The following is a 24,924-nucleotide window of genomic DNA, read 5'->3' as shown; positions in this document are numbered from 1 at the left end:
TAAACATATGTAAGCTTGTGGACCAGGTACAAAAATCCCAGACAGAAGAACTTTATTGTCCAAGAGAGTGTTACAAACAGGTGCAATCCTCACAAGATACTTACTTAATTTATAATTTCCGTGGGGACAGAATGGATGTCATGTTCTGTTATGCATATTCTTCTTTTTTAAGAACTAAGGTCTCAAAGTCTGAACATTGAAATATGTGTAAAAATTCTGCCCAGTGTAAAGATGAACATAACTGACATCACCTTATTGGGTGAACGAAATCCATTGCTGTGCTGCTACAAATGTCGCATGGTGCAGTTTTTCAATGATTTGGTAAGCTGTAGTAAGTGTAGGTTCAGTCTTTCATACATCATGTTTAGCTAGATAGATGCAGTTACTATGTGCTCCAGTTAGACTAAGTGAAATTATAGTCAGTAACAGGTATCTGAAGTGTAAAGGGCTATCAGACACAATGGTTTCAGTGTGTTCAAAAAAAATAGGCTATTTCCAGTAACAGTGTGAGGACTTACTCATGCTGATGTATATTTCTCAAGCTCTGTAGACCTGACTTTTCTGGTTTCTTTAATCACATAGAATACATAGTTATTTTATAGATCAATAGCATTGTAATTGTGAAACTGCAGAAATATTTTATTGGATTGATAAGAAGGTACTAAAATCTCCCCTTTGTGAAGTTTGTTAAAAGGGTTATTTTAAAAATCTAAAAGTGAACTCTCTTAAACTAGGAAGAGACAAACAGAATGTAAATATCGTATATGTAGACAACAAGAAAGAAGTAAAGAGAAAGAAGATGTTGGTAAGTGAATAGGGATTTCGGCTACCCTGTTCTGGCTACTTTCTTGAAACATGTTAGCCTGATTTTTCAGGAGGTAAACAAACACCATTCTGTCAGAGAAATCCAGCATCTTTGAAGTGTAACAAGTTACCTGGCAGTTTTGTGTTTTGGGGTTTGTTTGGGGTTTTTTTTACTTGGAAAATCATACTTTAAAATTATGCAAGAAAGATCAAATTCAACCAGGCTCAAAGCAGCTGTAGACAAATATCTGAACATGGGGAGTGAGAGATGAGAGTATTACAGACTCAGTCTGGCGATACATGACATAGAAAGAGAGGCTAAAAATTGAAATGGGGACAGTTGTGCGCTTTTTTTGTATGTAACTTTTTATACTCTTTCTCTTGCAAGTTAGATCCAGGAGTTAGATTTTAGCAGTCCTTATAAATAATGTATGAATCCTTTTAACACCCGAAGCAAGAAGATATTATTTCCAAAGTTGGATGAGAACCAGGAAAACTTCTAATGCCTAAAGCTAGTGTATCAGAAGACCTATAGACACAACTTCAAAAAAATGAATACAACATTTTTTTAAATGGAAATTTAAAGCAAGCATTAAATACAGCTGCTGAATGCAGGTTTGTAATAGTTGATTTAAAATACTTATAGTTGAGGACATTTTAATTTTGAATTAAGTGTTTTCTGAAAATGCTCTTTGTAATTTTGTGCCCTATGGGATTTTTTAGAAGGGGTGAGGTGGATCAAGAAACTCTGTTGTATGTGTTTTGTTGTAATTTACTCCAAGTAAAATTTGGAAGAAAAACTTACTTTTGCAGATTAAAGGAATGCATTGTAAAAATACTGAAGAATTGCAGAAGTTGTTTGAATAGTTTTCAGATCTTTATAGAGTAGAAAAAAAAAGTGCTGCTACGAACATTGTGCAGTTCATAACATTTGAGTTGCTTTGAGTAGGCAATAAAGATAATTAGTCAGTAATGAAGGAAGGCTTCATGCATGTTACGATGTATAATGTAAATCTCTCAGTCACTTAAAGGAACTGTCAGGAAGACTCGTTATGTCCCATTTTGTATTGAAGCCTAGAGCGCAGCTCATGTTATGAATATTTATTTACTGATGTGATTCAGAAATTACTAGTGCTGATATATTTTAGCAATAACGTAGCCATGACGGTCCAAGGGTATGAGCAGAACAAGATTTATTGGGAGAGGTAATATCTTTTAATTTTATCAGTTGATCTAATTAGATGTATCATCTCTGGTGACAAACTGACTTTGCAGGTAATTTTAGCTAGGTGCTTTAGTAAGAAAAAGGGGGGGGGGGGGTTCATTGTTCATTTAAAAAAAAAAAAAAAGAACAGTGTTCAGTATGCACCATGACCAGTAGGTGTTGCTAACCTCCTTCTCAAAATTCATCTAGTTCTGCACATGTAACTAACTTCTTATTTCCACTTACTCTAGAACTGGTGCTGTTGTGTTCAGAGTATACAGTCTACCCAGCAGCTTGTGTGATGTCTTAGTTATCATTGCCAAAGACTTGATAAAAGCAAAAAGTCCTGTCCAGCCTGAGAGGAGCCGTTTCCTTCATACGTACTCAATAGTAAGAAATGCTGAAACAGCTCTCCGAATGATTTCTGAAGTTGTTGGGGAAAAGGAGGAAGGCAAATAGGTTTTCAAGATCTGTAATTTGTGTCAGTTGGAAGTTCAGTTCAGTGGTACAAGTTTTGTTCCAAGAAAGCAGAAAATGTTTTCTTGCCTTAAATATGCCATGCCTCAGTTCAGTAACATGCACTAAGTAAATGATCTGGTGCAGATTCCAAATGCTTGCACTGCGAGGATCTGCATATAAAAATTATATATTTTATAAAACAATCTGACTCAGTATTGCCATGGCAAATGTTGGGTTTTTAGCAGTATTTTTACAAAGGACACTGAAGGGATAATTCTATGCCAATGTATCATGATGTTCGCTGTCTGCCTAGTTTTAATTAGTCTCCTTTTTGTTTTTTGAGTTATTTTAGCGCTCTTGTCACTAAAATGTCATGGTAAACTTGTAAGATAGACTAAAAAAGGAGAAAAAAATAAATTAGTTGCAAAACATGATGGTCATGCTTTATTTCTTGTACTTTAATGTAAAAGAACATACATTTTGCAATAATACATCAACTTCATAGAATTTGTTGATTGCATTTGAAACAAAACAGTACTGTGCTGAAACTAGGCCAGTTGAGAAAGCCCAGATGCTTTTCCAGAGCTAATAATAATAATCACACTTACATTTTGTGATAATGTTGAGAGCCCTGGGTCCTGATGCTTTAAGAACATGTCTCATTCTCCATAATTAAAACAAAGAAAAGCGAAGTGTGAATCCTACATGTGCCATGGTAACCTTATTTTTAAGCTTCCTGGAATGAATTTCTACCTGCACTTGCTGCCTCTTGTTATTACCTTGTTTTTAAATAATAATAATGATTTAAAAAAAACCAAACAATCAAAGAAAAAACAAGCCATGTTTTATGTCAACTGCTTTCTTTTTCTGACTTTTTGAAGTTACAGGTAGTCCCTCCCTGTTTCTCTGACTGGAAGACTGAAGAAAACATGTTGCTTCTGTGTATGCAATACTGTTCATAGTCTATTATATTTGCATTAGACCCTCATTCCTCTCTCACACTGTAACTGTGCTGGGGTACGTCAGAAGGATATGAGGGAAAAGACATGAGAGTCTCTTCCCAGTAGTTGAGATTTTTTGTGGGGAGAGGGGAAGCTTTTAAGGAGTCAAACTTCCTCCTCAATTCTTGCTTCATTTTTTTTTTTTGTCTTCTGCTTCATACCACTTCACTCCCACTTCATAGAGGTTCAGCTCCTTTTCCTTAAAGACGATCTGGAAACAAATGTAATTTTTACCGGGCATTAAGTTTTGTGGTCTTTCTTTCCTGATAATGTGTGTTCAAGCCCTGACATTGTATTTCTGATCATTGAGTCAGGACCAGTTCTTGGCACAGCGTACAAATTCGGATTTATTTGTAGCCTTTTCTGTCAGAGCATTTTATTTCCCTGGCAGATCAAAGCACAGAATCGTTGATCTTTTTACAGTCCTGCCTTTTCCCCTCTTTGCTGTTGATGTGATGTTAGGACCTGTTACCCACCAAAACCTGATGTCTGCAGCCACCTGGAAGCATGGAGACGCAGCTGTCAAATTATGCATAATCTCAGAACATCTCTAGTTTTTTTGTACAGTGTTAGTTGCTAAAAATCACATTTGAATTGATGAGAATAGAGGGGTGGGGGGTGGTGAAGCAAGGTGCTAATCAAAATAACATGATTTTTGCATCTGATATCTAGGGTCTACTGGTGCTAGAATTGTAATTGTATAAAGCATTAAGCATCACGGTGGTATAAAGCATTAGTGTCTAGCTCCAGTGGCTAGATAGATCAGATTTTAAAATTGTCACTGGCCCCTCAGTCTAGCAGTGCTTTCTTTGGCCTTGGTCCAGAACTGGATGTAGCAAGTCTTGGATCTCAGACCAGCGTCATTTCAATCTCTGGTTTCCTCAAGAGTTAAACAAAGCCAACACCTCTTTCTAAATTAGCGCGTGATGGTCTTTAAAAAGGATACTGGGATATCGACTTTGCCATTTTGACAACAGAGGTCTCGCTGTTGTCGTTTCTAAGCCTTTCTGCCTTTCCCCAGATCTAGTTTAATCCCACAGACTAACTCTTCTTCACTCTAACAGCTGCACCAATGATCTTTTCAACAGAGCTTTTCCAGTATACTTGGTTAGGAAACCACCACCCATCAACAAACAGGTACTGTGTAGTCAACCAGTTTGAAGAGTTAAACCCCTGCCAGACTGTGAACACTTTGCTCCTGGCTGCTAACCGTGCCTGGTTGCTGAGTATTTGCAAGCATCCTTTAGCCGTCCGTGCAGTATGCTGAGTGTTAGACGCTGATTGCTTTTGTGCGAATGAGTCTTCACGTATGCATCAGCCTAGCAAGGAAGAAGCAACAAGAGAAACAGACAAAATGAGAAAGGCAGCCAAGCTTGAGATGCAGACAGAAGAAAGGCATTGGGAAAGAGCCAATAGGAGAGGCAGGTTTCAAAGAAAAAGGAAAATATGAGACAGGAACAAAAAAGTGTACAGAAAATGTGCCTGGGTTAAATCTTGCCATTAGACAGAAAAATAACTCTTTTATAGAAGGCATGCTGATAAAGCTGTAATTGGGAAGACAACTGTATCTTTACCTTTTCTTAAGAAGTTGTATCATAATCGAAAGCATAATTTCCAGTGAAATACTGCAAGAAAGGATTTAATGACGAAGATTTTTTTTTAAAAAGCTTAAAATGTGAAGCTAAATAGACTTTCACCGAAGAGCTTCATTTAATTTGCAGCGCTTGGGGAAAAAAAAAAAAATTAATGTAATAAGTGCCATAGTAAAACTTTATCCATGGCAGAAACCAAATCACATAGCTGGGATCCATAGACTATGGAGGCAGAGGCATACACTGTTTTATATTCTGTAGGAGACTAGTACCTAACTTTTCCTAATCATTCATGTCTTTGGAAAAAAAAAAAAAGCCTCTTGCTATTTTTGTAAGAAGCATAAGTGGCAGCTGGAAGTGGGGAATGGAGGAAATGGATTAAAAGTGTTTGCATTAGTTTTTGGGAGAGAGCTTGTGATGGGTTTTCATGTTTTTGTTTGTTGGGGTCTTTTAAGTGTTGTGTCCTTCAGAACAAATAAACCAGCTGGAACCTGGCTGTACCTGAATAAGCAATCAGAAAATACATTTTATACAGATGCTGACTCCAGTTTTTTAAAAAGTAATAGCGAGGAGTTGGTATTACTAACTATAAAAATTCAGCATTGTGAAAATGTATTTCTTTAGCTTCTTTAGCTATCTAGTTTTATTCGCCGCATATAGCAAATGAAATGAAGTTAATGTGACTTTTCTTCAAGGGGATATCATCCTTTTAAAACCTTCCCACAAAGATTTTTCTGGTTTTTCAGACCTGTTTAGATAACTTACAAGTTGTTAGTGATTCTTAAGGATTCAAAATAAAAACGGCACAATGCAGAAGTTGACTCATAAAAGGCAGCCTTTTGCAGTAAATTATTTACATTGAATTGGAATGAAAGTCATGGATTCTTTCACTGCATTGTGATGTGCAAATTGCAGTTTTGGCTATAATAAAACCAGAGGAGAAAATGGGACTTTATGATAAAAGGATTGTATTGTCTTCTGTATTTAGAACAGAAATGCTGTCATGATTTTAATTTCCTACTGATCCTTTTTCAGCAAAACTTTTGTCACTTGTCTTGACTCGTCATGTCAGATCAGTTTTTTCCCTTTTCTGACAATGTATGACTTTGTTTAGCGCCTGTGTGGCTTCCTGCACTGTCTACTGCTACGATACTTGAGGATTTTATTTCATCTGGATCATCAGACACCTTTGTGCCTTTGAAAGCATAAGTTTCAAATTAGGTTATCGTCTGATAGCTGTGTGTTACTGTTCTCAAGTGTTTCAGACTTTCCCTTACTGCACTGAGTATTTTTGGTGACTCTAGGGGAGAGGGTGGGAAACGGAAAGTCTAGCCATCGCTTAAAGCAGGATAAAAGAGAAGCACAACTGGCCTATTTTAAGGGCTGACCTTGTAACTTTATTATTTTTCCAGTGCTTTTGCCTTATGCAGGAGCCTTTCCTATTTTTCTTGTCATCAAATGCTTTTATTTTTTTCTCTTTGACTTTTGCCACCAAGGATGCTTTAACTTAATAAAAATGTTAGTGATAACTAACAATTCTCGGCATTTAAAAAGCAAATAAAAATTATTTTAGCTACTGGGAGCAAAACCACAAATTTGATTGTTACCCCCCTGTGCAGGAATTTGTGCCAAACTTTTTGAGAAATGGCTCGTAACCCAAGCAAGCCTTCATATTGTACTGTATTTGAGAGAATCGTTTGTGAAGGACGTGGAAGCAGAACATGCTGGTTGAGACCTCGTATGTATATCTGATTTTGAGACGTGGACTTAAGTTTCTCCAGCAATACCAGCATCCTCCTGCTGCTGATTAACAGCTGTGGCGTGTACATGGACACGCGGAAGGGTCCACGCCTGGAGTTCAGGAGTCGGCACTCCAGGTAGTTGTTCTGAGTAATGCTACTGTCCAGAGAAGAGTTACTTGCAGAATAACTTTTTTCAGTTAAAACACTTTTGAAGTGTCTGAAAGATTTCTTCCCTCCTGTGAAAAATATCCATGCTTGGAGCTGTTCAGGAACACACATTGCATGGTGTTTACATGCACATTTTCAGATTTAGCTGAGTCTAACCTCGATCTTAGCATCAGAACAAGCTGTTGTCTACACAAAGATCACTAGTGGATTACGGGACCCGTATCTCTCTTGCATTAATCAGGTGAATGACTCATTACAAGCTTCTGCAGACAAGTATGTGGTAGAGTCCAGGTTAAGACCAAGGAACTCTGCCTTCTAATTTTTAAAATTATGACTAAGAAAGCTCATTTGAATTATTTGTCTTTTGCCACACACAGATAAGCACTACAACTTTACCGTACAGCTCTAACTTCAGTGTCTTCTTCCAGTCTTCACCTTTGGTACACGTTCCTGTTTTCTCCAGCTCTCAACTAAAGGGAGTATTAGTGAGTGGGTAAGTCATTAGGAAGGGATAACTCATTTTTGTGTGTAGGCAGTTCCACTTCATTCTGCAAAAGCCTGAGAAATGTGAAGTTGGATGGATAACAGGGAGAGTTCAAATTAGAAGGCATTTGGAGACATGATCCTGGTTCATGTAGCAAGATGCTTGGATAATTAAAGTTCATCTGTAACTGAGTGTTTTTTCGGCATCTTTCATTTTTGTAATTGCAGTCATTAGAAACATTAATGGCTTTCTGATGACTTGACAAGACGGTATTTTTATATATTTCTTTAGTTTGGATTTTGTTTCTTTGAACAGCTGTGTATTGCGTGACTAGGTAAAATGTAATTCTGTGCGCATGTTGTGTACAAATGTATATTGTTTGGATCGGTTAAGCAAAAGCTACTATAGCATACCTGTGTTTTTGAGAAGCAATGTCAAACTTGAGCAGGGCTGGATCTGGCTTGTATTTAGCCCAAGGCTGAAAAACATAGGGTCTTCAGGTGGTAACACAGTAAGTCACAAATTTCTCTGACTTGGTTTGAGATTAGTGTTTCAATCATGGTTATAAGTGATGACGCCACGCTGCCAGAGGTGGTATATTATATGGAGAGATAAATTGAAGTTCAGCCCTGCGTGTGTGTGTTTAAAACAGTCTGATAACAACTTAAATGGCCTTTATTCTGGCCACTTTACAATCTGCAGCATTCTGCTTAATTTATTTTTCTTTGGTGAACTTGTTTGCCCTCTGCATTCGCACTGTTGATGTCTGCTGCTTTCCCATTCCAAAGAGTTGTGTTAAAGGAAGACTCTGTGTTTCATGTGTATTCTTACAGTTGGGATGAAGCATACTTTTCTTCAAACGTTATGAGCTCTTTTCCCTGAGGGGAGGAGGATGGTACTGATTCTGTGCGTCTGAGAGGTACAGCTTAACAGATTGGCCAAATAATCCATCCTGAATTGGAGAGTGAATAATTTTAATACCCCTTATCTTGCATAGATTTTTGTGGATATTCATCTCAGCAAATGAACTTTGCATTTCTAAATGTTTAGAGCAGCATGTTCGTTCAGGTACAGCATACTTGAATCTTAATATTCTCCAAGTTTCTCCATGTTTCTCCAGGTTTCTGTACATGTGGGACTTTAGTTCCAGGCGTATTTAAACAAATGTTTTGCGCTTGTGTGCGGACAACGCTAATTACGTCTGACAGTCACAATTGGGAATAGCACGGAGGAAATAATAGTTCTTGACCAATCGGTAAAACACAGGAAGCCCCGGTGCCATAGGAAGGGAGAGAAACTCACTTTTCATTTCCTTTTGAGTCCAGTGTGTTCAGATTAACTTTAAAGCGAGCTGAGATGCAGCTCTGAGGATTTAGTCTTCAATCGTATGCTACCTATGTGTGGAGCCCATCTCAGCAGGCAGTTAGTCACCAGCCAGAAAAGCTCTCATAGCTCAGCTGCTGGGTATCCTATTGCAAATTAAATATGAAACAAGGATGCGTTTGGTTTTGCATGAGAAACTTTTAACACATTCATTAAAGAGGCTTTCTTTCTCTTCTGAATATTTTAAATGACAATATTGCTGAAGGTGATAGCTCATCTGTAATCTCTCAGAGATAACTAGTTTCTTTTGCTATTTTAAAGAGAATTGGTGGATTTTTACCATTCTTATGTGCAACAGTTTTAATTTTACAGGCTTTGCGTGTTCAGATCAGCAAGGTTTATTGTAATTCAATTACTTTTGGGGGTGTATAAAATATACTACAAACAAATGTTTGCAATGTGATCAAAACATGCACATATATTCATTTTAATTTTTTTTGAGATAAAAGCTATGGGTAAAATCATGTATCCTTGTCCAGGGAACTCGAGTTGGGATGATTTTTTTTTAAGAAGCTTTAGAATTACAAGCGAAAATCTATTTAGATTTTGGTGAGATTTAGCCATCCACTTATCCCCCTTTAGCATCATACCTTAACTTTTTTTTTCAGAGTCCTTAAAAACATGATACAAAATCACATTGGTTGTGATGAGCTGAAAAATCGAGGTGGAATTTTATTGTTACGGTGTTGCTATATAGTTCCATTACACTTACAAACTGCAGCATATGAAGGGCTTAGTGCAATACTGCATGTATTGACACAATTCGACATTTTTTTTTTTTAGGACTCTTGGGGAAAGTAAACTTTATGTGAATTAAAAAGTGGTAAGTATCTTAATGCTTACGTTGCAGGTAACATCTCTTAGATGAGCTGATTTTCACAGAGTACAGCTTATGCATATTATCTATTTAAAACTTAAGGTGATTCAGGCTGAAACACTGAATTTCTTCAAAGCCTCAGTGTAAACCTCAGTTTTATAAATGGCCCGTCTGTTTAAGGAGTTTTTTCCTTCACACAGACATTCCTTCTCACGTGAGCTCACCAAGCTGAGCTCCTTGCGTGTATTTTTGGTCCGTCCCTGCTGTGCAGAGGCAGAGAGCTGGGTGAGGCGAACTCCCAACACATCTTCTAGACCCCCCGGTGTAATTTCATACAGATGGGATGCCAGTGTAAAGCTGCGGTCTTAAAAAAACTCGCCCTGCTGCCTGGTCAAAGACGAAATGCTTCCACTGGCCTGGGAAGTGAAGAATGTTAGAAGAAATTTGAGCTTGAATTTTGCAGTATCAGTGGTCCATATGTCCTGTGTGCGGGACATCTGTCCTGTGCCCTGCCATAGCGGGCTATGATTTTCCTAGGTCACAGGCTAAGCCAAGCAGGGTTGCTGCAGTACTCGTAACAGCAGACATCCAAGGCAATCCAATGAAGCAAGAAATAGTGTTGATTAGTAGATGGCATTTTATAAGAAGCTTGGTCTGCTGTTGAGACTGGCATATTTCAAATGAGATGAAAAATTAAGTCCTTGCCACTTGTGGTGATTAAAGCCTCAGTGGCTCACTTTTCAAGAGCAGCATGTTAAACCCGCTGGCATGGTTCCAGTTGGGTTATAGAGTTCTGCCAACCTAAATGCCCTGAGCAGTTTCAAATTCATGGAGGAGAAACCGCTCAGCGCTGTTCTGTGCCACTGAATAGCCGCTGCATCCTCCCACCAAGATTACTGCATTTCAGCGGTAGTTGAAGTGATGCTGAGTTGAGGCCAGGTCCTATTGACTGAATGCATGCATCAAGCTTTTTTTTTTTTTTTTTTCTTTTTTAAGGGTAAATCCAGCAGTGCATGCATGTTTTCTAGGTTAGCGTTAGACCTGTATGTATGAATGATGATAAATAAATGCAAGGTCATTACGCTCTTCCAGGGCAGGGGGTAGAGCCCATCCTGGTATCAAATCTGTGTTTGAAGAGGAGAGAACCATGTGTGATCTGCAGGTGCTGCTAATCTACTGAAGAAACTCAGGCAAATAAACAGAAATGTTGATGCCTTTTATCTAAATGGTTTTTTTCCTTTCACACGCATATGAGGGCTGCTTTTGTGTATAATATAGATAATAATTTCCATGCAGTATTTTTAGCAGTCAACGTAGAGAAAAGGTGTGCAGGCTGTTAGAGTAATTAGATGCAAAGACCCAAGAAGAGGGATAACTGGTTATAATCTGCTGTGAAGGAAAGGCATGTGATGTGGGAAGGTGATGCTGGCAGTGGTGTGTGTGCCACCAGAAGAATGCATGTTGGGGTTAAATAACTTACAGTAGGATTTTTGTAAAATGGAATAATTCTTATCAGCCCCTGGTAAAATGGCTAACACTTGTGCTGCTTTCAGACTCCAGTGTTACACATGTGCTTATTCTATGCAGTAGCTATTGGCCTTATCTAAATGGAAAACCCTTTCCAGCTTGAGAACAACTTAGCAACTTTTTAATATCAAAAAGAGCACATTATACACAACACATGTACAAGACTCAAAGGAACATGTATGCTGCCTAAAGTTTTTTGAGCTAGTGTGTGTGTACGCTAATCTCCTGAGAGTTCATTGCTCCAAGCTTTTATCGAGAGCAAAGGGAGTCAGAGCTGAAGACTTCTGTGCACTGCCACTCCATCTGAAAGAACCAGCTCCTTTTTCCTTAGTTCAAGGCAATACGCCCAGAAGTATGTGTACATCATTCCTATCAATGCAGTGACAGGACTCTGACTTTCTTTTTAAGTGAAAATAAATGAAAATATTTTCATTCTGTATTGTTAAACGGCGGAGGAGGTTTCTGCTGCAGTCTAATTGTCTTAGATCTGTTTCTCAATGCAGTGCATCTTTGCATTAAGCTGTTATTACCTTTTAATGTTGTTTAGAAGAGATGAAATATATGGGTAGTATCTCAAGGGAAAGACTAGATGCTGGTTTTATGAGGAAAAGCTTAGATGTGGTTTAAAAACCTGCTTTCTTCTGGTTGTCACTGCAGTTCAAACTACTTGGAGTTACTGCAGCCTCTAAATGTCCAGTTTTGCAGTTTCTTTTCCTTAATTGGTGTAAGTTTTGTATTCCCAGATAATCTTTCATAAAAGGGCAGTGAGATGAGGGAACAAGCGAGCTTCAGAGTGAGAGATCCCATCAAGAAGTCGTGTTCACTTAGTATTGCATTAACAGGGAGGGAACACACGAGCTATCAGATAACACGCTAAACACTATTCTCCAGAATTAGGTGACTTTGTTTCCTTTCCTGCACTTAGTGTCCCAGCGTCCCGCAAAGGTCGGGGTTGCTTTCTGAACAGCCAAAGCTGCATTAGTGCCATTCTTTTTCTGAAGAGTAGTTCATTTCTTTCTCTGGCATTAAGACAGCAGCTGTAACCTTTTTCATTTTAATGAGCCAAAGCTTTTTTAAACCAGGGACCTCTCCTGGTCATAGGTAGCATGGTACATGAACATATTTATGACAATTCAATTTCTGTAAGAAATGGTGTGCAAAGAAAAGTCTTGCTTCCTCATGCAAAGAGCCGGATTCCTAATTACAACAGAGTTGACAAAGAATGACATTTGGCAAAAATCCAGAGCAATACTCAGCCTTGTTGCCTCTTGTTGCAGTGTGAGGCACCTTAACTGTTCAGTTGTCGCACCTTCTGATTTAATATAAGGGAAGTTAGAAATATAAGTGGAGATTTTCAAGATTTCCCCCCCACACACACTTCTATTTGAGAGCATATTAATACTGTGCTCATGAAAGTTTTACGTTTCTTTAATGTTAGCTATCTGTATTGAGTCATATCACACCTACCTTCACTCTGCTGATGCAGTATCAAGGCTGAAACTTTTATTCTGCAAAACCCAAGTCATTTCTCTCAAGATTTTATTTTGCCTTTTATGTGCATGTCTCATTTACAGCATTCATAGCAAAATATGTGTTGTTAAAATAACAGCAGCATAGTCTGGTTACATATGGCAAGGGAAATAATATGAAGGATCAAGGCTTTCTCTAATCTGAGTCCGTATAGTATCTTATATTGCTACATGTTATGTGGCTATAAAATGCATTGCACAAGTGGAATATTTTAAGCATTGTGTTAAAATTTGCAATTTTTTAAAATTTAGCATCACTAAAAGACTAGTAGTAATGTTTACTGCATTTTAATTAAAATTAATTAAATGTGTTTATTTCTAAGTTTACTTGAAATTGCTTACTACCTCTTTCTACTACCACCTCTTTTCTTGCTCAAAAACAAAACAAAGGAGCATATATCCAGAGAGGGTGATTGCTTGTACACCACACGCTGGCTTTCAGAATGCAGACTTCAGGAGGGAAGCTGAGAGAAGCAAGACAAGCAGATGCAAAGAAAATTAAATGTTTCAGGCCCATCTGAGCAATGGAGATCGGATAACTACAGTCATGGTGTATCTTCTTGGAGATTGTATGAGTAGTTACTATGCAGTAATCTCTACTAAAGGACAAGAGCTGAGTGTGTGGTACACCTGGCACAATTTGGAGCATGAGGTCCAGCGGTTTGCTCCTAGCGATCTCTGTCCGTGGGAGACAAAAAAACCAAGACACCAAAGTGGTCTGGCTCTAGCAGTTGGTATAATTTGGGGGAAAGTGAAAACAACTAAAACACTATCCACGCTAGTGAAGAACACGTTCTGCCGTTGCGTTGATCCAGAGCCATCGGGGCACACCAGGCTGTCGGCAACATCATCGCCATTCCTGTTGCAGCTCTGGGAAAAGCACAGGACCACAGCCTGTCTCCAGTTGCACCCCCGTCAGTTGGAGGTGCTGAGGACATGGTGACGCTGCGGGAAAGGAGATGACAACTTGGAGGGAGCCAAACCCTTCCCCAAAACTTGTTGCGGTAGTGTCGTTCTGGTGTATAACTCAGTAAGGGGACGTTTTCGTGAGTGATGTGAAAGAGATGTAATCCAGGTCTTGAAGTGTGTGCCTAAGGTCTGTTGCAGTGACAGATAATGGTGACGGTGCTAAACAAATTATCGTGGGTATTAGAAACAGCGGAGCGATGTTAACAGGACACTTCATACTGTTGACTGTCAGGTCAATTTATACTGTTGAGAAGAATCTAAGCCCAGCTGTGCTTGGCAAGCTAACTTCTGTTTAGGCAGGTGCCCTGTATTGGGAGCGCTCAGAGAATGCTTTGGATCAGAACTTGCACGATACCCTTTTACAATGCACACATGTAATGATGTCTGCTTGAAGGACTTCTTTATTCAGAGACTATATCCACATCTTTTTGCTTGATGTTCCTTGATGCATCCATCTAAGGAAGAGCAGGAATCCTTGCTGAGAAGCAGAATACATCAGTCCAGGTGGAGTGCAGTGTCGAAGGACTATACTAGCTCTGCTAGCTGAGCAAGGTTTTGAGATACAGGTACACCACTCTCAACTGGTTCTGAGATGTCCTTTCTCCCTGCAAAACAAGGGGGTCGGTCAGTGTTAGGAGTCTACTAATGAGCCAATTGTACAGAAAATACATGTTCCACTGGTTTTTCTCTTCATCAATCTTCGAGATATCCTGGAAAATTAGATATTTTCATCTTCCTTCTTAAAACTCAATCAGATGAGATCAAGTGTTTTCCAATAACACAGCTGTGGTTTTTCACCATAGATATCGTATCTCATTTGCTGCTTAACGCAAATTTGATAATCACATTGGTTCAGACTTCTACAGTGACTGCATCGGTGTGTTTGTAACAGTAACATTTTACAAATCACTGCAGAAATGCGTAGGTTGTACACTATTTTCAGAGGAATTTCCAACTTGAAAGCGCGGTAAGCTTTCTTAATATTAGCTAGAAAATCCTGAGGTGTAAAAGCCCAAAAGGTCTATATCACTCTTCTCCCTTCAGATACCACACGTGCAAAAATTTTATAGCATCGTTCCAAGCCTCAAGTTGGGAGAAGTTATGACTTAAGGCTATTGAACATGTAGTTTTCAGACAGCTGCAAGTTCTGCTATTTTTAAACACTTCTTCACATGCATCAAAAGCTCTAGTTATTATGTGCAATAATGTATTCAATAAAGTTTGATTTAAAACATTTTTTATATTTTAGCTGCGTTTTGCTAATAACAAAAGGAATGTGGAAGGAAATATTTCGTGAACTCAAATAGCTGAAGTCATATGGCAACTTTCTCACAGAAATTCAGCTCCTAAGTGGAATCCATGCATAAGATGTTGTATTTCTAATAGATACAATTGTTCTGGGTTTTTTTCCCTAAGAATTATAAATGTCTGAGCCATGATTTAAAATGGAAATAGCATTGTAGTCTTCACCATCGTGTCACTATCAATTTGCTATAGTTAAACCATTCGGGGAGATAAAATAGATTCAATAGAGCTATCAGATAGTATCTTGTAGTCTTTTTATTTAAATGCGCTTCACTCAACGCAAAAGAGAGCATGTATATATGTGCCTATATATGTTACCGAAAGGGACTAAAGAGACTTAAGTGCTGTTGGTGCTCAGTGAGTTTTGGTTTTCTCTCTTAGCGAGTGTTTTTGCAGAGCTCGTATACTCTTTTCCCTTATCTCAAAATTTACATATGTATTACTTTGCTAAACTGGCATGTTTAGGAATTAATTTTTTCTCCCTCAAAGCTCAGTCTTTCCAGCATTCTGGAATTTTACATTTTCCTAAGCTCCTTCTAATTTGTGTGCCATTTTCCCAGCTGGAAATGGAACCTGGTTTTGACAAACGGTTCTATACTGTTTCCATGTGGTGTTGTGGGTCTTCTAATATTAAGACTGACCTAAATGCTGTGGTCAAATTTGCTGTGCCTTTTCTCTCTGGCAGTGCATGCCTCTTACTTGTAGTTACCACTCCTAAGTATTCCATGCTTCTCTCCCTAATTAACAGGTTTCTTGAAATGCATTAAATATTTTTTTCTGCCTGCTGAGATCAGCTTACATGGTTCTAAGCATAATAGTTTATTTGTGCATATATTTCTCATAGCTGTTGTTTTCCATGAACGTTTGCGCCACACTTTCAATGTTATACTTTCTGATAAGTGTCATTAAATGGGATCGTCCTTGTTTTTAGAATATGCCACAATAAGAACATGCCTAAATTATATTCTTTTGGTTTCTTATTAGATAGCTCTCTCCACTTGTTCATTACCACTTGTCTGCATTCTTTCAGCATGTTTAATTTTTTGTCCAAGACTTTTCAAGTAAGATTTCGTGATACTGTCAGATATCGAACTTTAAAGCTTCTATTATAGTTTCCAGTTATCTATTATTTTTGTAGTTCTTTCAGAAGAATCTGAAAATTGATCAAGTTATCTTTTTTTCTTTTTTTTTTTCTGTCTAATCTTGCAGTGTTTTTTTTCATAATACGTCCTAATTCTGTTATGGGTTGAAGTGGTAGTTGTTAGGGTCACTCTTTTGAAGTATGTGTATATTCTGGACTTAATGATAATATTAATTAGATACATGTAATAATAAGCAGCTTTAGGAATTAGTGAACTCGTGATAGAGACAGCACAGTAGTTTGAGATGTGAATTTTCTCAAGCAGCAAGACAAAATGATCCAGGTGCTCCTCCTTTCAGTATCAAAACAATGTTGCCTGCTATGTACAGGTTTCTTGAGTTCAGGATACATGCTGTTTGGTACTGACTGGCTGTTTGTAATTCTGGAATTTGGTAGTGATGGTTACAGTCTGAGACTACTCAGAATGGAAAAAAAAAAGCAAACCAAAAATACAATATGTGGGTTTTACATCACTGAAAAGGCTTTTCTTCTGTACAAGTTTTACTATAGAAATGTGAAGATATTATTAAGTGGGCAGAAGCAGCCGAAAATGGAAACTGCACAAGAAGTTCAAAAAAAATCAGCATAAAGTGCAGAGAAAGAGAGAGGCTTAAAGGGTTTGCAGTTTGTAGTTCCATCCCTGTTCACCTTCCTGGAAACTTGCCCTGGGTTCGTACTTGGGACCAGCGGCGCGTGGTAGCTGATACAGAGATGTGGCTGTAACCCATGGCCACCCTGACAGGCAAATGTTTGTCTCCACAGTTCTTGCTAAAGGATAAAAACAGATTAATCTTCAGTCTTGTCTTACTAGAGTTTCCTTTTATTTCCCTAGTTTGTGTTCTTCTGAAAAGGCAAAAGCGTTTTCCTTGCATAGCTGGACGGTGCAGGAGTCTTTGAATGTTAATTTGGCTGGCTGGTGTTATATCCAAACTTAATGGCTGCTGTGGTCCAGATTTAACATGTCTTAGAGGTTTGAATGTTTGTCTCCTTAACATGAAAAAACTTTTGACATGTACCTTGACACTGTCACGTCAGTGCTAACTGCATTTTTTTAAAATCAAATAGAAGATTTGCTATTATATCCAATATTTTTCCCTATTAAATGTGCTTGTCTTGGCTTACATACCCCTTGTCCTAATTGTCAGTAAGAGTCTCATCTATTTCCTTATAGGTAAAGCCTGGTGTGAGATATTGAGGGTACAAGGAACAGAAGTAACAAGGAAAAATGACTGAAAGTGCGTAACGTTCATTTTTACCAGAAGTACATTTGTTTAAGGCAGCAAATAGTTTTCTGGTTTTTTAATGAACAACTGGCATAACTTTTATAACCAAACTTTTGTGCAGATGTCTAAAAGGCAAGAAAAATTTGATGACTTTGCCAGTGGAGCAGTCTGTTTAATCACCTTGATCAGATCCTAGGGGAGGTTTCTGAAGCTTAGTACAGTGGGCAAGAATGCAAAAAGCTGGACGTGACCATCAAAGGTTACTTTCACCCCTGGTGCTCATGATCTTACTGAGCATCTTGTTGTCTTGCTGTTCTCGCTGCTTTTGCAGAGCAGCAGTGCTGTGAGTAGGTCCGTCTAATGAGCAGACTCTATTGTTAACAGTATTTGTTACCATGGTGTATAAATCTAAAAGAACAAATATAATAATAATATTAAGGTACTAAAAAGGTAAGGTGTTCCCTATAGGTGTCTTTTAGCAAAGTTTTCACGTCACATTTAGTTCCTTCTTCAAATTACTTATTTGTATTTGTGATGATTCTTCTCTGTTTTCTCAACTTTCAGATTTTTTTCTGAATCTTTCAGAAATCTTTCAGAGGAGAATGATGCAATTTTGATTTGTTTGACACCCATCATTGTTTGGCAAGAGTCTTCTACCTATATATGCAAATTATTTATACTCTGAAATGAGAAATTTGGGGGTTATATTGTTTCCTGAATTTGGCTAACACTTTGACTTGGAAATAATGTGCTTCTCTTGTTCCTTTTCATTAGGTGTCCTGGTTTGGGTTGGGTTTTTTTTGGAGGGGGGAGAAATCAGATTTCAGTGCATTTCAGTAATTTTTAAATCACCCAACTTAAAGCATCTCTTTGGGCTAATACTATATGCATACAAAAAGCTTTGTTTCCCTTACCGACCAAAGTTTAAATGTGCGAACTCCATTAACTTTTACAGGAGTGATCCGTGGGTAAAGAGTTCTCAATTTAGTGCTTTGTTAGTGATATGCTGTTTTGGAAGATGTCTCTTGTATTTGTTTACTGAATGTAAAAAAGTATGCCTGTAAGATCAGGTCTAATATGCTATCACTGATTTTCAGGTTGTGGAAAAAGTAACTGTAAAAAATTAGTTTGAGGCAATGCATGGTCTATGGTAAACCCATAAATTTACTCTTGGAAAAAAATCGGCTTTGCATATTTTAGCCTGAATTCACCATCATAATAAATAGTAATCACAAAAGAATTAAGACATTCTTTCTGATTTTCATTGAGCAGAGAGCTAAACAAATCCTAAGCAAGTGCTAAAGAAATGCTTTTAGGGCAGAAGCCAAGATTTTTGTGATTTTGGGAAGGCTACTTTGAAAAGTTACTGTTGTATGCTGTGAAATCTGTGCTGTAGGTGTAATAAAGTGTGCTGAGCACGTAGAGGAAGGTGGGTTTATACTCTCCATTTTTAGCTTGCTTTGACATCTGCACATCCAGTCTGTCTTTCCATATGAATCTGTGGACAGATTCCTTGTGAGTAAAATATGGTTGCAGCTTTTTTCCCCTGGTTTAAAAAAAAAATAAATAAAAATGTTTGTTGGGGGGAAGAAAAAAAAAAAAAGGATTTGTCCCTGAAATGGGCTCCCTTATTCTAGAAACAACTTGAATTTGCACAGGCAGCTTTCCAGTTTGTACAGGCAGCACTGATCGGTTGCGGGGGAGGCAGGCACTCCTGCGTTACTCTGCTTCGCCTTTCCTCCCCTCTGCTAGCTCCAGCCTTCATTTTCTCCTTATTGTAGTGACTGACAGCAGATACTGGAGGAGGGAGAGAGCTGAGAGCCTGGTCTCTTCCGAGGCGGATCTCACAGATCAGGGGAAACTCTAGAAAGTTATCAGTGCTTAAACCCCAGGTGGCAAATTTATTTGGGTGGCTGATGTGTCCTTCTGTGGCACCCAAATGGAGAATTCCTGAAAATCTGCATTTTCAGATGAGTGAACAGATAGGTCTGTAGTAAATTAAGGATATGTGTTCTCTTTATTTGTCCGCTATTTTAATTGCCCTAACCTGCTTAAACTCTCTGTAGGAAAAGAAGGTGGCCTGATCTTCCCATTTTTAGCTTCCACGTCTCTTTAAAAAATTTCAGTTTAACACTTAGAGGAAGAAAATGCTTTTTGCCTTTATTGCTTGCTGGACATCTGTAGCATTTTGCCCACTGAACTGTCAAACCTCTCACAATTCTTCATTATTGTGATTATTCAGAAGACTATGCAATCATCTTTTAAGTTTTGTTGACAAGGAGATTAGCTTATGCCAGAGGACCTTTGTGAATTACAGCCTGTTGGATTTTCTTAGAAATACACACTGAATTTAAAAGTCCCCCTTTGGGGAATGAAAAGGAATAACTTAATACAGTTAATCACTCCTGGCACTACCTGTCTAAAACACCTGGAAGGCAATGGATTGAGATTTTTAGATTGTACAACTGTCCTGCAAAACTAACGCTCCTTTCAGAAAGGCAAAAAGCAAGCTACCTACAAGCAGGCAGATATTGCATTAAGGCTACAGATTTAAACAGACAGCAAATGGACCTTTAGGATTCAACAGTAACAGTAAATCTTCCATCATTTGCATAGCATTTTGAGTAAGCAAGTGTTAAATGTTTTTGTCTAGCTTGAACTTATGGGAATATTACACATCCTTGATATTGCATTATTAATATGCTTTTTTTTGTTGTTGCTGTTATCACACTGATGTGGCTTAAAGTAATTTTATCACCTCCATTCAACCTCTGGTGTGCATGAGTTTAAATGTATGTCCAGAGGAGGCTCACCTGCTGCGATCTGTGCAGTGGTCTCTTGCGGGGGGGGGGAAAGATAAACTTGTGAAAATTAAACTCACAACACAGATTTGAAATTTAAATAAGTGGTGTGTGAGGACAGGTGCCTGCCTCCTCAAAAAGACACACTTGATTTCAATTTTTTTTATACTACTGTGTTTAAGCAATTAATTTTTCAGGACACAGTTAAGCAAAAGTACCCCAGCTTTGCTGATGTGAAACGGAGGCAAAAGAAAGGTAAATCTGGATGCAGAAGGCCCAGGGCTGGTAACAGTATGTAGTAAATAAAAAGGCTGTCGGGATTACTAAGAACTCATATCTTTCTTTGAAATTAGCAGCACCTGTAGGTACTCCCAACCCTGAAGTTTTATACCTAGTTTTAGCATCCTGGTTTCAAACCATCGTGGTTGATAAAGATCGCAGGAGACGGTGTCCATATCAAAGCCTGAGCGAGCATCCCGCTCTCGTTCTCCAGCATCGCCATCTAGATGAGTGCCTGATAGATTGCCACCTCTCAGGAGGCTTGCGAGGTGGTGGAAAAGTTACTGTAATCTGCAGTATGTGCAAAAAACCTCACTTCAGGACTGCCAGCCTGCATTTGTGTTTTACGCTGAATGTTCTCTGTCATTTTAAACCACATAAATTTACGATTTCTCAAGAATAGGTAGGTTTTTTGAATTCCTACTTTTAAAAGGAAAACAGGAAGATCACCATTTCCCCCGGTTTTATCAAAGGTGTCACTAAGGTAGAAGGATGAGAGTTTTAACCTAGTCTCTGTTTGCCCCTTCATGCCATCCGTCCACCTTGCTCCTCTGCGTACCCACCGAGCGCAGTGTCTGCTGTGGAGAGGAGCCGAGTTCCAGGGAGCTGCTGGTAGGAAACGGGCTTATACAATTCATAGCCATTTTGGCATCGTGTGCTTCCTGCAGCCATAAAATTTAGATAATTTACAATCTAATCTAAAATATCTAGGTACTTTTGGCTGTTTTTGTCACCTGCAAAAAGCTACTATTTGCAAATTAATCGTTAGAGAGCTATTGAATAACTAGTGAATTTGGGGAAAAGGCAAAATGCTCAGACTTGCAAAATTGTAGTTAATTTCTCTTAGTTGAAATTCTTAAAACTTTGGTCAAAGAAAAAAAAACCACGAAAGTGGAAGCAAATAGCTCTTCGCTCTTTTTATTCTCCCAGATTAAGGTAGGAAAGCCAAGGGGATATAAAGGAGGGTCTTCTGCCTACCTCATGTTTGCAAGATGTCAGTCCTGAGAACTTCCACTTTTATAGCTATGAAATTGTGCTGCTGCAGTAGTTTCCCCAAACACACGAAATTAGAACGATTGCACCAAAACCAGATTATGAAAATCTACTCTCTCAGGAAAAGTTTACTTTCATTTGGTCCTTTTAAAATCCCAGTTGTAATGGGGAGGGGGAGGGTGGGTGTCATTTGTTTTCTCTTTTTATTTTCTTAAGAAAAAAGGAACGGTGAGGGAGCTGTCAGAAATTTCTGTGCTACCCTTTTCAGTCATGCTAAGATCCTTTGCCTCCCATTTCTGTTTCCTCTTTCCCTTTTCCACTTGGCCATCTGAAACTGGAATTTTGAAAAATACCGACCAGTCTCCCCTCGGTGCTTAGGATGGCATTTTGTTTGCTGGTTTATTGGGAGCCAGACAGCAGTATTTTGGGGGTAGTTACCATCCAGAAAAAAAAAAAATCAGTTCTCTTATTAAAATGTATTGAATAATGAAACAGATTTTTTTTTTATTTGGTTTAGATTATTTCGTAGCCTGTTTGCTTTCAAGGTGTTTCTAGTATCATCTAGTTGTATCTGTTGTAATGCATAAGCAAACTAAGTTGGATCTTAAGAAAAGCAGTGTTTTAGTACGGGATCCTAAACAGATTAGTCTTTGGGAATATCCTCGCTAGATGGATCCTGTGAGTGAGAACGAAACAATTCAGACCTCAGACATTGCTTTTTAAATGTCTTTGAACTATGACTGTCTTTGAAAAGATTAGTTGCAATCTCATTGAAAAATGCATGCCTACCACAATGCCGCGCTGGCCTATTCATCCTGCGGAAAGTTGGCTTAATTTGATTTCGTGAGGATGCCTAATTTTAAGCAGAAACGATCCCGAAATACCGATGCCTGGTTTTGTGTCTTGTTTGGTGTTTGTGCAATAATTCAGCATTATTTTGATCCCTCAGCAGAGGGCACTGTTGTAGCATTAAAGGCACTTGAAAGTCTCATCTCCAGCTTTTCTTGATTTTTTTTTTTTTTTTTTTTTTTTTTTGGAAAGTGTTTAATGTTCTCCATGTAATTAAATTCAGTTCCCTGTATAATTAGCAATGGAGCCTTATTCTTTGTGCCACTGCTGTGGATAGTATTATTTTTGTCTCTATTTGCCTTCAGTCAATGCAAAATACCGTTGCCTATCAAAATGTAGAAAGTTTTATTGCTATCTCTCAAAACTAAGCAATATTTAAAGGTGGAAATATAAAACTGTGTAGTTACTTTCAGTTAGTTGCTCAGAGTAAATAGGAAACCTTTAAAATTCCTGGTCATGGCTCGGGAAATAGCAGAGTTAATGCGCCATAATAATTTTACCTTTGTATCTGAATGTGTATTGTAGTATTTTTGGATTGTCAGTACTTTCAGGTTGTTAAAAATATATACGTAAACCCGTAATATTTAATTATGTGGGAAACCTATTGATTTTATTTGGCAGATTTTTTTTTTTTCCCTCTTTAATTTGTTTTCCTCTGTATCTTTGCAAGAAGTTGTACTGTATTGGTGCTGTTTAGCATATTGAAATATTAATTACAGAGTGATCAGGCATAGTTATTTTTCATTAATTGCAAATGCAAAGTAATTACTGTGACCTAGAAATAGTTTGCTTGTCCAAATACCTGTAAACATCCTAATTTTTTTATAATTTATGAAGACTAGCTACAAAACATTCTGTCAGAAAGAAATAATTTTCTGAGGTACTAGAGATCTTAAATCTTAACGCTTACATTACATTAGAATGCTCTTACAGCTTGTAAAGAGAAGATATTTGGAAGATGGAAGTCTATTAATATTCTGATGTGTTTGGCTCTTAAATTGGCAAATACATACAGAACTAATTACAAAAAACATGTTCTAGTTTTCTTTCCGAAAGTGTCTCTTTGTCCGTAACTGGTTGAGTTACACAAACAACCTGGAGAAGTTTGAATTAAAGATCGAGGGATACGCTCTGCCGCTGACTGGCAGGATACTCTTATGTTCATTTAAAAATCAACCACAAAAGACATCTTCTCCAAAAATCTCCGTTGCCTTAGAAATAGTGGGGAATCTTTTTTTTTTTTTTTTTTTTGGTGGTTGAAAATGTTAATTAAGTTATCGTCAGCTAAACGCAGTCGCGAGGATTGCGAGGAAAGGAGCACCCAAGAGTTTGAAACGAAGGCATTCGGTACGGCTCTTCCTCCGCTTCTGGGGCTTCCGTGGGAAATCCTGGGGTCGGGGCCCGATCCTGCTGCCGACCTGGTACCCTCGCGGTCTGTAGGTTCTCCGGGACCGGAGGGCCCCTCGTTTTGCAGGATTTGTCCGCAGAACGCCCGGCTGCCTGCAGCAGGGTTCGTGTCTCAAGGCCAATGCCGCCGTCTGAAGTCGGTGCTGGGATTGCAGCTGGAAACAGCAACTTGAGATAACAAAGGCAAAAGTTGGTTGGGTTGCTTTTTCGTCAGTGCGGTGCCATGCAACTGGCTTTTACTTTCACAAAGAGAGGCGATTGCCTCCCCCCCCCCCCCCCCAAAAAGAAGCATACTCAGTCATATTGCTGTGCAGCGGGTTGTAACGATCTGGTGTTACATATTTTCTAAGGGGACTAATATTGTGCCCAAGAAGACTTTAATTAAATGTAGGGGTTTGTTCTTTAAAGCTTTCTTTCATATCATTTCCTACTTATTAGTGTCTCCTTACATCTGCTCGGTAGCCTAATATTCAAGCAAATTCTTGTTTCGTCTGAAACATTAATACTGATGTACTGCTCCTGTATCATCTCTGTAGCTGTTATCTGTTGTATGTTTTCCCCATGAGAGGCTATCGCAGGTTTTTAGTCCAGACTGTTTGTATTCGACAAGGTCAAGATAAGTTTTATCTCTATAGATAAGTCAAGTGCATTAGGATCGATACACTTACAGTAAAATACATTGGCAATATTTATTGCCAAGATCCTAATGAATTTTTAAAGCTTGTAAGACTCTGTCAGTGTAGTGTGGATGCCCTAAATGGCTGTTTATAACAGGGCCTATGCAATTACAGAGTTAGGTACTTTTTAAAAATGAGGAAAAACAACTTTATGTTTTTTTAATGGGGATGGAGCTTTATGCTCCTTCTCCCCCAAATCCGAACAGATTCTTAGGACACAATCAAAATAAGTGTTTACTTTCCATTCATTTGGATGTCTGTATAGGGATTTATGAGGCTTATCCCCAAGTTACCTATTATGATTATAAAGTTGCTCTATTTTGGGGGAATTTTACCTTCCATTTCTTACTGACAAGATAATTGTCTTTGTTTTGGCTTTGACAGAGTGGCTTAGGCCAGTTTCATTTGTGATATAAATTTCCCTAGGTACATATTTATGCAGTTAAATCAATAACTATTTCATAATCTCACTAAATACTTATGTAACTTAATAATTCCAGCCATTATGATGCATCTACTTAAATATGTATTTTATGTAGGGGCATTTAAAAATGCAAATTATAGGGATTA

At 38.2% G+C, this 24,924-nt stretch overlaps 1 protein-coding gene across 2 annotated transcripts in view; it reads left to right on the top strand.

Annotated features, from left to right (window-relative positions):
* TAF3 (TATA-box binding protein associated factor 3) overlaps positions 1–24,924 on the top strand; it is a 121,037-nt gene that overhangs the window by 13,033 nt on the left and 83,080 nt on the right. The gene's annotated exons all lie outside the window — the stretch shown is intronic.

This window comes from Harpia harpyja, chromosome 6, assembly GCF_026419915.1.
Source record: "Harpia harpyja isolate bHarHar1 chromosome 6, bHarHar1 primary haplotype, whole genome shotgun sequence".
Classification (NCBI taxonomy): Eukaryota; Metazoa; Chordata; class Aves; order Accipitriformes; family Accipitridae; genus Harpia; species Harpia harpyja.
This window is presented reverse-complemented; position numbering and strand designations above follow the sequence as displayed.